This window comes from Leuresthes tenuis, unplaced genomic scaffold (assembly GCF_036924035.1).
Source record: "Leuresthes tenuis unplaced genomic scaffold, fLeuTen1.0.hap1 SCAF_14, whole genome shotgun sequence".
Classification (NCBI taxonomy): Eukaryota; Metazoa; Chordata; class Actinopteri; order Atheriniformes; family Atherinopsidae; genus Leuresthes; species Leuresthes tenuis.
The window spans coordinates 33,623,859-33,640,795 of NW_027325368.1; positions in this window are offsets into that span (position 1 = coordinate 33,623,859).

The following is a 16,937-nucleotide window of genomic DNA, read 5'->3' on the forward strand; positions in this document are numbered from 1 at the left end:
TTAAATAGTTCCCAAAAGTGATGGTGGAAATTAGATGTTAGGCCATCACAGCCAGGAGATTTATTCAAAGACAAACTGTCTACAGCTTTCTCTAGTTCAAAAATGGAAATGTCAGCTTCGCATAGCCTTGCAAACTCCTCATTTATACAGGGGATCCATCCATCCATCCATCTATCATCTGTCGCTTCTCTGAGGATCGGGTCGTGGGGGCAGCAGCTTGAGTAGAGAGACCCAGACGTCCCTGTCCCCAGCCACTTCCTCCATCTCTTCCGGGGGGACCCCGAGGCATTCCCAGGCCAACCGATAGACATAGTCTCTCCAATGTGTCCTGGTCTTCACCCAGTGGGATATGCCCAGGACACCTCACCAGGGAGGAGTCCAAGAGGCATCCTCACCAGATGCCTGAGCCACCTATTCTGACTCCTCTCGATGCGGAGGAGCAGCTGCTCTACTCCGAGCTCCCCCCGGATGACAGAGCTTCTCACCCTATCCCTAATGGAGAGCCACCCTGCAGAGGAAGCTCATTTCGGCCGCCTGTATCCGCAATCTCGTTCTTTCGGTCACTAGCCACAGCTCATGACCATAGATGAGGGTAGGAACGTAGATTGACCGGTAAACCGAGAGCTGCGCCTTCTGGCTCAGCTCCTTCTTCACCACACTCCCACACTTGTGAACAAGACCCTGAGATACTTGAACTCCTCCACTTGGGGAAGGATCTCATTCCCAACCCGGAGAGGGCATTCCACCATTTTCCAGCTGAGGACAATGGTCTCGGATTTGGAGGTTCACACTCATTCAGCCGCTTCACACTCGGTTGCGAACCATTCCAGTGAGAGCTGAAGGTCACGGCATGACGACGCTAACAGATCCACATCATCCGCAAAAAGCAGAGACCCAATTCTGAGGTCGCCAAACCATACCCCCTCAACACCCTGGGTGCACCTAGAAATTCTGTCCATAAAAATTATAAACAGAATCAGTGACAAACGGCAGTCCTGACGGAGTCCAACCCACACCAGAAACACGTCCGACTTACTGCTGGCAATGCGGACTAAACTCTGACACGATCATACAGATACCGAACAGCCCCTATCAAGAGGTCCGGTACTCCATACTCCCAGAGCACCCCCCACAGGACTCCCCGAGGGACATGGTTGAACGCCCTCTCCACACATGTAGACCAGTTGGGTGAACTCCCATGCACCACCTGAATCCGAGATTCAACTATCCAGCGGATCCTCTCCAGTACCACCAAATAGACCTTACCGGGGAGGCTGAGGAGAGTGATCCCCTGTAGTTAGAACACACCCTCTGGTCCCCCTTTTTAAAGAGGGGGACCACCACCCCGATTTGGCAGTCCAGAGGCACTGTCCCCAATGTCCACGCGATGTTGCAGAGGCATGTCAGCCAAGACAGCCCTACAACATCCAGAGCTTTGAGGAACTCCGGACGGACCTCATCGGAAGGCATTTCGGTAGGATTGAGGAGGTCCTCAAATTATCCCCCCCACGACTCACACCGGTGGACCAGAATCTCTTCGAGGCAATCTGGAAGTCGTTCTCCATGGCCTCACCAAACTCCTCCCAAGCCTGAGTTTTTGCCTCGGCAAATGCAGAGGCTGTGTTCCACTTGGCCTGTCAGTACCCATCAGTTGCTGGCTGAGTCCCACTGGTCAAAAACGCCCGAGAGGACTCCTTCTTCAGCTTGACGGCTTCCCTCACCACTGGTGACCACCAGCGGGCACCGACCACTTTATGGCCACAGCTCCAGGCAGCCGCCTCAACAAGGGAGGCAAGGAACTCAATTCAATTCAATTCAGTTTTATTTATATAGCGCCAAATTACAACAATTGTCATCTCAAGGCACTTAATTAATATAGTCCAGTTCAAGCCAATTGGAATTCAATTCATTGTAATCATAATCCAATGAAATCCAATTAATTAATTTAAAAATAATCCAATTCATTCATGTAGAGCCAATTCAAAAACAATATCCTAGCTAAGGAAACCAACAGATTGCACCGAAACTTGTCTTCAGTCCAATCTCCTGTCCTGAGCATGCCTGTGTTTGCTTCCCGGACATTTACTGTCTGTCACAGTTTATGTTTTGATTATTGTTATGTTTCAGGTTCTGAGTTTCTGTCTGAATTCTCAGAGTTTTTATCCCAGTTAGTGGTGAGTACAGATAAAGTCATTGTAGTGGGTGACTTTAATATTCATGTAGATGTTGAAAATGACAGCCTAAATATTAACTTTAATTCTATATTAGACTCTATTGGATTTTCTCAAAGTGTTCACAGACCTACTCACTGCCTTAATCATACCCTTGACCTTGTGCTGACTTATGGCATTGAGAGTGAACAGTTAACAGTGTTCCCTCATAACCCTGTCTTGTCTGACCATTTTTTAATAACTTTTGAATTTACATTACTTGACTACACGGTTTCTGAGAAGAATTCTACATATAGAAGGTGTCTGTCAGAGAATGCTGTAACCAGATTTAAAGAGTTGATTTCATCATCCTTTTCTTCACTGCCATGTGCTGATATGACACAGGATGGCTACCTAAATTTTACTCCAGTAGAACTTGACTCTCTTGTTGACAGCACTACAGCTTCAATGCGTACAACACTGGACAATGTTGCCCCTCTGAAAAGGAAGGTAATCAGTCAGAAGAGGTTGGCTCCTTGGTATAATTCACAGCTGCGTGCGTTAAAGCAGACTGCAAGAAAGCTGGAGAGACAGTGGCGTTCCTCTAATTTAGAAGAGTCTCAATTAGTCTGGAAAGATAGTTTAATAACGTATAAGAAAGCACTTCGTAAAGCTAGAACTGCGTATTATTCATTATTGATAGAAGAGAATAAGAATAATCCCAGGTTTCTTTTCAGCACTGTTGCCAGGCTGACAAAGAGTCCGAGCTCTGTTGAGCCATGTATTCCTTTAACTCTCAGCAGTGATGATTTCATGAGATTCTTCATCAATAAAATTGTTTCTATCAGAGAGAAGATTAATGGAATCCTTCCCATTATTATCACTGATGTATCATCAAGTAGAGCAGCTTTAGAAGTATCTTTCGAACCTGAATTGTATTTAGACAGCTTCTGTCCAGTTGATCTTTCTGAGCTAACAACAGCAATAGTCTCTTCTAAACCATCAACTTGTATGTTAGACCCAATCCCAACCAGACTGTTCAAGGAGGTTTTCCCCTTAATTGACACTTCCATATTGGATTTGATCAATCGGTCTTTGTTGACAGGATATGTACCTCAGACTTTTAAGGTTGCTGTAATTAAACCTTTACTTAAAAAACCTACTCTTGATTCAGAAGTGTTGGCTAATTATCGACCTATATCCAATCTCCCTTTTTTGTCCAAAGTTCTTGAAAAAATAGTTGCAGTTCAACTTTGTGATCATTTACATAGAAATAATCTGTTTGAAGAGTTTCAGTCAGGATTCAGAGTGCATCATAGCACAGAAACAGCACTGGTGAAAGTTACCAATGATCTCCTGTTAGCCTCTGATAGCGGACTTGTTTCTGTGCTTGTCCTGTTGGATCTCAGTGCTGCATTTGATACGATCGATCACAGCATTCTGTTACAGAGACTTGAACATGTTATTGGGATTAAAGGAACTGCATTAGGCTGGTTTAAGTCATATTTATCTGATAGATTCCAGTTTGTTCTTGTAAATGAGGAATCTTCCTCACACGTTGGAGTAAGTCATGGAGTTCCTCAGGGTTCTGTGCTTGGACCGATTCTTTTTACTTTATACATGCTTCCATTAGGTAACATTATCAGACAGCATGGCATAAATTTCCATTGTTATGCTGATGATACTCAGCTGTACTTATCTATGAAACCAGATGAAACCTACAGGTTGGTCAGGCTACAAGCCTGTCTTAAAGACATAAAGACCTGGATGACTCAGAACTGTCTGCTTTTAAATTCAGACAAAACTGAAGTTGTTCTCTTTGGACCTGAGCGCTTCAGGGAGAAATTGTCTAGTTATATAGTTACTCTAGATGGTATTTCCTTGGCTTCTAGTTCTACAGTGAGGAACCTTGGAGTTATTTTTGACCAGAATTTATCATTTGACGCACATATAAAACTGGTTTCTAGGACTGCCTTCTTTCACCTTCGTAATATTGCTAAAATCAGGAACATCCTGTCTCAGGGTGATGCAGAGAAACTAGTTCATGCATTTGTTACTTCAAGATTGGACTACTGTAATTCCTTATTATTGGGCTGTCCCACATATTCTCTGAAAAGCCTCCAGCTGATCCAAAATGCTGCAGCCAGAGTTCTGATGAGAACTAACAGGAGAGATCATGTTTCTCCAGTTTTAGCTTCTCTTCATTGGCTCCCTGTTAAATTCAGAATAGAATTTAAGATTCTTCTTCTGACATATAAAGTTCTTAATGACCGAGCTCCATCATATCTTAAAGATTTAATTGTAAGATATTTTCCTAACAGAGCACTTCGCTCCCAAACTGCAGGTTTACTTGTTGTTCCCAGAGTTTCTAAAAGTAGAATGGGAGGTAGAGCCTTCAGTTATCAGGCCCCTCTCTTGTGGAATAAGCTGCCAGTAAATGTCCGGGAAGCAGACACCCTTTCCACTTTTAAGATTAGGCTTAAAACTTTTCTTTTCGATAAAGCTTACAGTTAGGGATGGCTCAGGTAATCCTGAAACATCCCATAGTTAAGCTGCTATAGGCTTAGACTGCTGGGGGACCTCATCTGTCACACCTTTCCTCACTTTGCTCTCTTTTTCCCCCTGTTTAATTTCAAAATTGATTTTATGTACATGTGACATTATTGTGGTTATTAACCTATGTTTTCCTGTTCCAACAGATATCCTTTGAATGGCGTTATGGTGTTTTTCCCCCCTCTTTTCCCTCTTTTCTGTCTTCTCAAACCCCAGCTGGTCGAGGCGGATGGCCACCCTTCCTGAGTCTGGTTCTGCCAGAGGTTTCTTCCTGTTAAAAGGGAGTCGTTCCTTTCCACAGTTGCCACAGGCACGCTCAGGACGGGAGATTGGACTGAAGACACATTTCGGTGCAATCTGTTGGTTTCCTTAGCTAGGATATTAATTTTTTGAATTAGCTCTATATGAATTAATTGGATTATGATTACAATGAATTGAATTCCAATTGGCTTGAATTGGACTATATTACTTAAGTGCCTTGAGATGACAATTGTTGTAATCTGGCGCTATATAAATAAAATTGAATTGAATTGAATTGTCACGTTTTATGTTTGAGCTTCATGTTTTCAGATCCTTTGTTATGTTTCTAGTCATGTTTTTTCCTCTGTCACTTAGCTTCACTCAAGTCATCTGTTTTCTGTTCCACAGCTGCACATCATCACCAATCACTTCCCCACAGCATTTAGTTTCTAGGTTCAGTCTCACTCATTGCAGAATCTTAAATTTGACTTCCACGCTCACGCCACGAAAGCTATGTCTGGTGTTACCTCATAGTCACAGTGCCTTAGTCCTGTGAACTCATAGCCATAGTCTTGTTTTCCATAGTCTTGTTTATTTATTATTCACAGTCTTGCTTTATTTTTCACAGTCAAGTATTTTAGAGATCCTTGGTTCATGAACACCCTTGGTTCATGCTTTTGTGTTTTTTTGTAAATAAACCTTTGTTAATTTTTTAAGTCTGCATCTGGGTCCTCCCTTCTTGCACCATAGCTCTGACACTGGCAGCTTATTCCATAAGAGAGGGGCCTGATAACTGAAGGTTCTACCTCCCATTCTACTTTTAGAAACTCTGGGAACAACAAGTAAACCTGCAGTTTGGGAGCGAAGTGCTCTGTTAGGAAAATATCTTACAATGAAATCTTTAAGATATGATGGAGCTCGGTCATTAAGAGCTTTATATGTGAGAAGAAGAATCTTAAATTCTTTCTGAATTTAACAGGGAGCCAATGAAGAGAAGCTAAAACTAGAGAAACATGATCTCTCCTGTTAGTTCTCATCAGAACTCTGGCTGCAGCATTTTGGATCAGCTGGAGGCTTTTCAAAGAATATGTGGGACAGCCCAATAATAAGGAATTACAGTAGTCCAATCTTGAAGTAACAAATGCATGGACTAGCTTCTCTGCATCACCCTGAGACAGGATGTTCCTGATTTTGGCAATATTACGAAGGTGAAAGAAGACAGTCCTAGAAACCAGTTTTATATGAGCATCAAATGATAAATTCTGGTCAAAAATAACTCCAAGGTTCCTCACTGTAGAACTAGAAGCCAAGGAAATACCATCTAGAGTAACTATATAACTAGACAATTTCTCCCTGAAGCGCTCAGGTCCAAAGAGAACAACTTCAGTTTTGTCTGAATTTAGCAGCAGACAGTTCTGAGTCATCCAGGTCTTTATGTCTTTAAGACACGCTTGTAGTCTGACCAACCTATTGGTTTCATCTGGTTTCATAGATAAGTACAGCTTAGTATCATCAGCATAGCAATGGAAATTTAGGCCACGCTGTCTAATAATGTTACCTAATGGAAGCATGTATAAAGTAAAAAGAATCGGTCCAAGCACAGAACCATGAGGTACTCCACGACTTACTCCGGTGTGTGAGGAAAATTCATTCACAAGAACAAACTGGAATTTATCAGATAAATATGACTTAAACCAGCCTAATGTATTTCCTTTAATCCCAATAACATGTTCAAGTCTCTGTAACAGAATGCTGCGATCGATCGTATCAAATGCAGCACTGAGATCCAACAGGACAAGCACAGACACAAGTCTGCTATCAGAGGCTAAGAGGAGACCATTGGTAACTTTCAAGAGTGCTGTTTCTGTGCTATGATGCACTCTGAATCCTGACTGAAACTCTTCAAACAGATTATTTCTATGTAAATGATCACAAAGTTGAGCTGCGACTATTTTTTCAAGAACTTTAGACAAAAAAGGTAGATTGGTCGATAATTAGCCAACACTTCTGAATCAAGAGTAGGTTTTTTAAGTAAAGGTTTAATTACAGCAACCTTAAAAGTCTGAGGTACATATCCTGTCAACAAAGACCGATTGATCAAATCCAATATGGAAGTGTCAATTAAGGGTGTTCTGCCCTGAGTATGTTATGTTAAAGATAATCCAAGTTGACTGTTAAAATGAGTTTTATACACAAATAATTGTTAGGCTTTTATTTTGACACAGGAAATAGGAAGTAGAAAGCTCTGTAAACCGAAGACAAGCATGGTTTCATTTGAAGGTTGTCACATCTAATCCAAGCCAATTCATCACGTGTATCCCTCAGAAAGCAATGGCTGTGGGTTTTATGCAATCTTTACATGTTTGATATTTATGATTATTGTGGACATTTTCTAAGTTTGTGTGAATATATTAGTGTGATGTGTTACTGCTTATAAGATAGCAATACCATCATACAGTTACATGCTACTCACCTGGTTGTTTGTTCTATTATTGTCCTCAAAGTCATTCATACTTACCTGTTGGTGATATAGTAGTTTATTAAGTGTATTTTTTGTATTTTCTTTTAGTTTCACTCCAATTCAATGTTGTCGTCTGAGAAGTGAATAAAGGAGCAAGCACGCTCACTTTCCTGGCTCATGAAAAGGAGTTTGGCTGGCTGTTTATCTATATTAACGCTTTGGAAGTACAACATAAAGAGAGAACAGTACAGTGAAACGCCAGCAATATCAGAAGGATTCATCTGCAGCAATTATGGAAGCCCAGACAACAGAAAAAGGTGAAAAATTGTTATCAGAGTCCAGCTCCAAATACGCATCTTCCTACAAACATTCAGTGTCTAGCTCTAAGCACACATCCGCCTCCAAGCGCTCAGTAGCCAGTGCCGCTGCCAGAGCCAGAGCCACAGCTGAAGCCGCACGCACCAGAGTCACATTCGCACAAAAGGAGCTAGAACTGAAAAGACAGAAAGCCAAATTAGATTTGGAAAAAGCCACGCTAGAAGCAGATCTAGAAGCATTAGGATTTCAAAGGGAAGCTGCTGCTGTCAATGCAGAGGCCGAAGTTTTAGAAGCTGCAGCAGAACTAGAATGTGAGGATATGTGCAGTGCCAGGAGTGGAGTCTCACCACAGGCAATTAGACTGCGAACAGAGGCGTATGTGGAACATCAGGTTCAGGCCAGCACAGACCCTATTGCACTCCCTCGCTACATCGAACGGTCACCCCCAGTAACAAAACAGGAAGCCCCTGAGTTAAGCCCTACGTGCCATCATAGCGCCACAACACCAAAGCCCACATGGCAGAGTGAGTACTCCCCAGTATCAAAACACCAGACACATCAGCCTCACCACCCCAGCTCACAGCCTCACTACTCCAACCAGACCAATCAGGGACAGGGCTCTTCTTCATTAAGTCATGCAAACTATCCAGACCATCTTCCTAGGAACATCACACAGGGCTCTCCTATCACTCCTACTGCTAACATGATGGACTTTGCTAAGTATCTGGCCCGCAGGGAGTTAGTAACCACAGGGCTTACTAAGTTTGATGATCAACCTGAGAGCTTCCGAGCATGGAAGTCCTCATAGCCTCTGAAGAGTTGGATCGACTGGTGAAGTGGTTGGGAAAAGAATCATCTGATCAAGTCAAAAGAATTCGAGCTGTCCATGTCACCAACCCTCAAGCTGCGCTTCAATTGTCTTGGATGAGAATACAAGAGTGCTATGCCACCCCTGAAGTGATAGAGAATGCTCTATTTAAGCGGTTGGACAGCTTTCCCCGTCTCATGTCAAAGGAAAACGTTAAACTAAGAGAACTTAGTGACCTGCTCATGGAGCTACTCTCAGCTAAAGAGGATGTATCTACCTGGCCTTAGTTACCTTGACACAGCTCGGGGCATCAACTCCATTGTCGAAAAGCTGCCACCAAACCTACAAGAGAAATGGATTTCTGCTGGTTCAAGATATAAAGAGCAGCACAGGGTTTGCTTCCCACCATTCGCTTTCTTCGCCAGCTTTGTTAACAGTGAAGCAAAAGCCAGAAACGACCCTAGCTTTGTATTGACAAACAGCAGTCGCACTTATTACCGCAACGAAAGACCCTTAGCAAAGCATGATGGTGTGAGGACCGCTGTCGCTGTCAATAAGACGGATGTGTTTGCAACAGCAGATTCAAGCTCGAAACATCAAGCAGAAACAGACAAGAAATGTAGTAGTGAGCCAGCTAAGTACTGTCCACTGCATAATAAATCTCACCCTCTTGGAAAATGCAGAGCCTTTAAAATGAAGCCACTCACAGAACGCAAGAACTTGTTAAAAGAACACAGACGCTGTTTCAGGTGTTGCTCTGCCTCTCATCTGGCTAGAGATTGTTCAGTGGAGCTAAAATGCAATGAGTGTGATAGTGAGCGGCACTGCACAGCTATGCACCCAGACAGCACCCTCTCACCAGCAGTGTCTCCTGTGACAGAACCAGACACAGAGCAACAAAACAACTCTCCTCCAGAGGTGACTTCAAGGTGCACTGAGGTCTGCGGAGAGGGTTTGCCTGCGCGATCTTGTGAAAAGATATGCTTGGTGCGAGTTTTCCCACAAGGACAACGAGAACGGTCAATCAGGATGTACGCTATCCTTGACGACCAGAGCAATCGCTCGCTGGCAAAAAGAGTTTTTCCATCTCTTTGGCATCAATGGTTGCCTTTCGCTTTACCTGATGAGGACTTGTGCTGGCGCCACCGAAATGATCGGAAGGAAGGCAGTTGGGTTTCAGATAGAGGCATTGGATGGTGAAGTGTGTCTGGACTTACCTCCACTTATTGAATGTAACGAGATCATGAGCAATAGATCTGAAATCCCCTCTGCAGAGGTTGCTCTTTCCCATGTTCACATGAGACCTGTAGCACCTTACATTCAAGCTTGATCCTGAAGCGCAGATCCTCATCCTACTGGGGAGAGACCTCATACGCGTTCACAAGGTGAGGAAACAAATTAACGGGCCCCACAATGCACCATTTGCCCAGCGTTTAGATTTAGGGTGGGTGATAGTGGGAGAAGTTTGCATTGACAGTGCCCATAAGCCCACTGTAGCTGTCTTCAAGACTAATGTCCTGCAAAATGGACGTCCGTCTCTTATGACGCCATGTCAGAGTCACATCTTTGTTAAAGAAAAGGTAAGCTACGGCGGGGAGTACAAGCATGGCACCTCCACTTATTTGGCAAGTCATTCTGCGGTCAGTGTGTCTGTTGAAGATAAACTCGGACAAGGTGTGTTCGTAAGAACAGAAAACGATGACAAACCTGCTTTGTCTTTTGAGGATGAGACATTTCTGAACACTATGCAGGAAGAATTCCATCAAGATGAGCAGGATGGCTCCCCTGCCATTCAGGTCACCCAGACCACGTCTTCCAAATAACCGTGCTCAAGGTCTCTCCCGTCTACACTCCTTGCAATGCACACTTAACAAAAATCCAGAAATTAAAGAACAGTTTGTTGCCTTCGTGGAGAAGCTGTTTGAGAACAGACATGCAGAGGAAGCACCCCCTCTCCGCGAAAATGAGGAATGCTGGTATTTACCCATTTTTGGAGTATATCACCCCCGAAAACCGGATCAAATAAGAGTTGTGTTTGACTCAAGTGCACAAGAAGGTGGCATCTCTCTGAACAGCATCCTACTCTCAGGCCCTGACTTGAATAACTCCCTCCTTGGAGTACTGCTTCGGTTCAGGAAGGAGCCTATTGCACTAACAGCCGACATCCAACAAATGTTCTATGGCTTTATGGTGAGAGAAGACCATAGAAACTACTTACGGTTCCTCTGGCACAAAGGTAATGACCTGACTAAGGAGGTAGCAGAGTACCGAATGCATGTACATGTGTTTGGAAATAGCCCTTCGCCTGCAGTGGCTATATATGGGCTTCGCAGAGCTGCCCAAGAAGGTGAACAGAAGTATGGCTCAGACTCATGCCACTACATCCAGAGGCACTTTTATGTGGATGACGGACTCATCTCTTTCCCGACTGAAGCAGAGGCCATCGATCTGCTCAAACGCACTCAAGCATCACTGGCAGAATCAAATCTAAAACTACATAAGATTGTCTCAAACAGCATTGAAGTGATGAAAGCTTTCACACCTGGAGACCTGGCCACAGGCCTGAAAGACTTGGGCCTGAATGAAGAGGCTCTACCTGTGCAAAGAAGCCTGGGTCTGTGCTGGAACATAGACCTCGACACCTTTACATTCAGAGTGGCAGTTGGCGACAAGCCATTCACCCGCCGTGGGGTGCTATCGACAGTCAATAGTCTCTTTGACCCATTGGGCTTGGTTGCTCCAGTGACTATCTGGGGACGAGCGCTGCTCAGAGAGCTTTCTGACAATGTTCAGGATTGGGACACCGAACTTCCTGCAGACAGGTTAAATAAGTGGGAAACATGGAAACAATTATTGCAGGATTTGAGTCTCCTCCATCTCCCTCGGTCATACATACAACAGTCCCTCTCCAACGCCTCATACTCTGAGTTGTGTGTCTTCTTGAATGCTTCCAACTGGGCCATAGGAGCAGTGGCGTACTTGAGGGTTATTAGAACAGATGGTCAGTGTAAAGTTGGCTTTGTGCTGGGAAAGGCAAAGCTGGCTCGTCAACCAGAGCCCACTATTCCCCGCCTCGAACTTTGTGGAGCTGTCTTGGCCGTTGAAATGGCTGAACTGATCTTAGATGAGCTTGACCACAAGCTAGACACTGTGAAGTTTTACTGTGACAGTAAAGTCGTTCTAGGCTATATACATAATGAGTCTAAGCGATTCCATGTATATGTGCACAATCGCGTCCACCGTATACGCCGGACAGCTTCTCCGCAACAGTGGCACTATGTTCCAACGGATCAGAACCCAGCTGACTTAGCCACGAGGCTGACTGACACCATGTGGTTTACAGGTCCTGAGTTCCTTCACAAACCACTTCAGTCAGAAACACATAAGTCTTTTGAGCTGGTGGACCCTGAAACAGACGTAGAAGTGAGACCGGAACTGATTACCCTTGCGACTCACATACGTGAAGGTAAACTCACCCCGGAACGGTTTCAGCGGTTCTCCACCTGGCAGTCTTTGAGAAGATCAGTTTCCTTCTTGATCCACCAGGCTCGTTCATACAGATCGGACTTATTGCATACGTGCAAAGGATGGCATCAGTGTGACAAGCTGCGTACCCCAGAGTAACTGGCAGCAGCAAAACTAGCCATACTGAAGTCTGTCCAAGGAGACGCTTATCCAGATGAGTATGCTGCACTACAAGAGAACAGAGCGATCTCAAGATCAAGTGCAATCCTGAATCTTGATCCTTTCATGTGTGATGGTCTCTTACGGACTGGTGGACGTCTGAGACATGCATCTATGGATCGTGCAGTGAGAAATCCAATTATTCTCCCAAAACAAAGTCATGTCACAAAACTACTGGTGAGTCATTACCATGTAAAAGTGGAACACCAAGGGCGACTTTTCACAGAGGGGGCAGTCAGGGCGGCTGGCCTGTGGATCGTTGTGGGTAAGAGGCTAATAGGGTCAGTCCTCCATCACTGTGTCATCTGCTGTAAGCTGAGAGGAAAGCTTGAAATCCAAAAGATGGCTGACCTCCCACCTGAACGTCCAAGCTTGTCCCCACTATTCACATATGTGGGATTAGACATTTTTGGTCCTTGGAATGTGGTTACACGACGTACTAGAGGTGGTGCAGCTCAGAGCAAGCGATGGGCTATACTCTTTACATGCATGAGTACCAGGGCTGTGCATATAGAAGTCACTCAGCCCATGGACTCAGCTGGATGTATCAATGCCCTGAGAAGGTTTTTCGCTTTAAGAGGACCAGCGAAGCAGCTGAGATCAGATCAAGGTACAAACTTCATTGGAGCCAGTTCTGAACTGGGGATGATACGAGGAGATCCTGACCAAACCAACACTCTAAAGTACCTTCAGGAGAATGATTGTACATGGGAATTCAACCCCCCACATGCATCTCACATGGGAGGTGTGGAGCGCATGATTGGAGTAACCCGAAGGATACTTGACTCTATGCTGCTGCACACCAAACTTACTCACCTGACTCACGAAGTGCTCTGTACTTTGATGGCGGAGGTGTCTGCCATCATCAATGCGAGACCATTAGTCCCCATCTCCTCAGATCCCGCCTCACCACTGCTGTTGACACCTGCTATGCTTTTGACTAAAAAACCAGGAGTACTTGCTCCAGCTGGCAGTTTCAACGAGAAGGATCTCTTTAAGTCTCAGTGGAAGCAAGTGCAGGCACGAGCAAACGAGTTTTGGTCCCGATGGAGGAGTGAATACCTCCACACACTTCAACCAAGACGCAAATGGCACACATCATGTCGAAACCTTCAAGTTGGAGACATTGTGTTACTCAAACAGAGCCACGCACCCCGGAATGAGTGGTCAATGGTTCTTGTCACTTCCTCAGTTCCAAGCAGTGATGGGAAGGTCCGGAAAATCGAGGTCAAGACGATGTCGCAAGACAAAGTTAAGACATACTTAAGGCCTGTTTCTGAGGTTGTCTTGCTCCTGCCAAAAGAAGGTCAGAGGTTAAGTAAGGACAGTTAAGTTTTAAGTGGCATCAGTAAATGCCAGACGGGGAGTGTTCTGCCCTGAATATGTTATGTTAAAGAGAATCCAAGTTGACTGTTAAAATGAGTTTTATACACAAATAATTGTTAGGCTTTTATTTTGACACTGTCACTGTGGAGAAAAAACAGGAAATAGGAAGTAGAAAGCTCTGTAAACAGAAGACAAGCATGGTTTCATCTGAAGGTTGTCACATCTAATCCAAGCCAATTCATCACGTGTATCCTTCAGAAAGCAATGGCTGTGAGTTTTATGAAGTCTTTACATGTTTGATATTTATGATTATTGTGGACATTTTCTAAGTTTGTGTGAATATATTAGTGTGACGTGTTACTGCTTATAAGATAGCAATACCATCATACAGTTACATGCTACTCACCTGGTTGTTTGTTCTATTATTGTCCTCAAAGTCATTCATACTTACCTGTTGGTGATATAGTAGTTTATTAAGTCTATTTTTTGTATTTTCTTTTTTAGTTTCACTCCAATTCAATGTTGTCGTCTGAGAAGTGAATAAAGGAGCAAGCACGCTCAATTTCCTGGCTCATGAAAAGGAGTTTGGCTGGCTGTGTAAAGGGGAAAACCTCCTTGAACAGTCTGGTTGGGATTGGGTCTAAAATACAAGTTGATGGTTCAGAAGAGACTACTGCTGTTGTTAGCTCAGAAAGATCAACTTGGCAGAAGCTGTCTAAATACAAATCAGGTTCTAAAGATACTTCTAAAACTGCTGCACTTGAGGATTCATCAGTGATAATAGTGGGAAGGATTCCATCAATCTTCTCTCTGATAGAAACAATTTTATTGATAAAGAATCTCATGAAATCATCACTGCTGAGAGTTAAAGGAATACATGGCTGAACAGAGCACAGACAAGAGCACAGACAAGAGAAACCTGGGATTATTCTTATTCTCTTCTATCAATGATAAATAATAAGCAGTTCTAGCTTTACAAAGGGCTTTCTTATATGTCATTAAACTATCTTTCCAGACTAATTGAAACTCTTCTAAATTAGAGGAACGCCACTGTCTCTCCAGCTTTCTTGCAGTCTGTTTTAAAGCAGCTGTGAATTGTATCAAGGAGCCAACCTCTTCTGACTGATTGCCTTCCTTTTCAGAGGGGCAACATTGTCCAGTGTTGTACGCATTGAAGCTATAGTGCTGTCAACAAGAGAGTCAAGTTCTACTGGAGTAAAGTTTAGGTTGCTGTCCTCTGTCATCAAGAAAATGATGATGAAATCAACTCTTTAAATCTGGTTACAGCATTCTCTGATAGACACCTTCTATATGTAAAATTCTTCTCAAAAGCCGTATAGTCAAGCAATGTAAATTAAAAAATTATCAAAAAATGGTCAGCCAAGACAGGATTTTGAGGGAACACTGTTAACTGTTCACTCTCAATGCCATAAGTCAGCACAAGGTCAAGGGTATGATTAAGGCAGTGAGTAGGTCTGTGAACACTTTGAGAAAATCCAATAGTCTAATAAAATTAAAGTTAATATTTACTGGAATGGAACATGGCCCATTCGGACTCAATGTCCCCACCTCACCCGTGACATGGTTAAAGCTCTGCTGGGGGTGGGAGTTAAAGCTCCTTCTGACAGGGGATTCCGCCAGACGTTCCCAGCAGACCCTCATAATAGGTTTGGGCCTGCCAGGTGTGATCGGTATCCTCCCCCGCCAGCGGAGCCAACTCACCACCAGGTGGAGATCAGTTGACAACTCTGCCCTTCTCTTCACCCGAGTGTCCAGGACATACGACTGCAAGTCCGACGATACAACTACAAGGTCGATCATCGAACTGCGGCCGAGGATGTTCTGGTGCCAAGTGCACACATGGACACCCTTATGCCTGAACATTGTGTTTGTTATGGACAGTCCATGACACCCTTCCAGGTCTCACTGTTATTGCCCACGTGAACATTGAAGTCCCCCAGCAGAACGAGGGAGTCTCCCACAGGAGCACCCTTCAGTGCCTCTTCCAGGGACTCCAAAAAGGTGGGTACTCTGAACTGCTGTTTGGTGCCACCCGAAGGCAGAGGGAGGCTACCCTCTCGTCCATCGGGGTAACCTCCAATGTGCAGGAACACAGTTGGGGGGCAATGAGTATGCCTACACTTGCTCTGCACCTCTCAACACGGGCAACTCCAGAGTGAAAGAGAGTCCAACCCCTCTCAAGGAGACTGGAGTCCAAGCCGTGTGTCGATGTGAGTTTGACTATGTCTAGCCAGAACCGCTCAGCCTCGCAAACCAGCTCAGGCTCCTTCCACAACAGAAAGGTGATGTTCCACGTCCAAAGAGCCAGCTTCAGTAGCCGAGGATCAAATCGCAAGGGGGGGCCCACGTCATGTTTTCGGGCTGTGACCTGGTGGCCGGGCCTGTGCCCTTTTTCGTCATGAGGGTCTTGTGAGACCCTTATATACAGGGGATAAGATGTTTAATATGCCTGAAAACATCTATATCAGTTACAGAAAAGGTAGACGAGTATAATTTATTATAAAAGGAAGTTATTCCCTTAGTAATCAAGGTTGAATCTGTACGTAGTTGATTTTAAATCAAAAAGGGTTTAATTGAGTTTCTCTCTTGCCGTCTTATGTCTAATCTACAAAATAAGCAATGCTTCTCTCACCATCTTGTCTGTTTAGCTCTAGATCTTATGTAAACCCCTTCTGCTTTTTTGAGATAGATCTCATCAAGTTTTGTTTGCAGAGTTAGTAGTTTCTGTTTATCACCTTCAGTGTGTACACGCGAACTGTGGAGCACTAAAGTGAGCTAACAGTGTTTACTCATTTTATAAGCCATCCAGTAACTCCCTCCCCCATCCTTGTAGTCCGTGCCAATTTGTTCAGTTTACTATATGCTCACCAAACTTTCCTACATACACATCACTATATACATTTAAAATTGTATTGTCTTGTTTATTGTTGCACTAAACTTGTGTAAATATCAAATGTTTAACCTAGTTTTCCCTATTTTATTAAATTCACTTTTATACCCTTCTTCAAAGTTGTAACAATTGCAATTTTATTTTGACCAAGCTTGACTTAATTTCAAACTGAACTCATATTTTGGGGTTATTTTAAAGAGGTCCAGGGATTTAATCATAAAAAGAGGACAACATTTTCTTAAAACTTTCAGCCCATTACAGAAACGATGTTGCCCTTTGTTACAAAGAAACAAAAAGTATGTTTAAAAAAAAAATTTCATTTCTTTTCTTTTAATAGTTAATCAAAAGTTGAAATGGACAACAGCTGGGAAAATCTTGTGTAATCCACCTGCAGCAATCATAAAAAAAACATCTGATCTTGTTTGAAAGTTCTCTGTAGTCTCCATTGCAGTGTAATACTGTCATCACTTTACTCTCTCTGCCTTT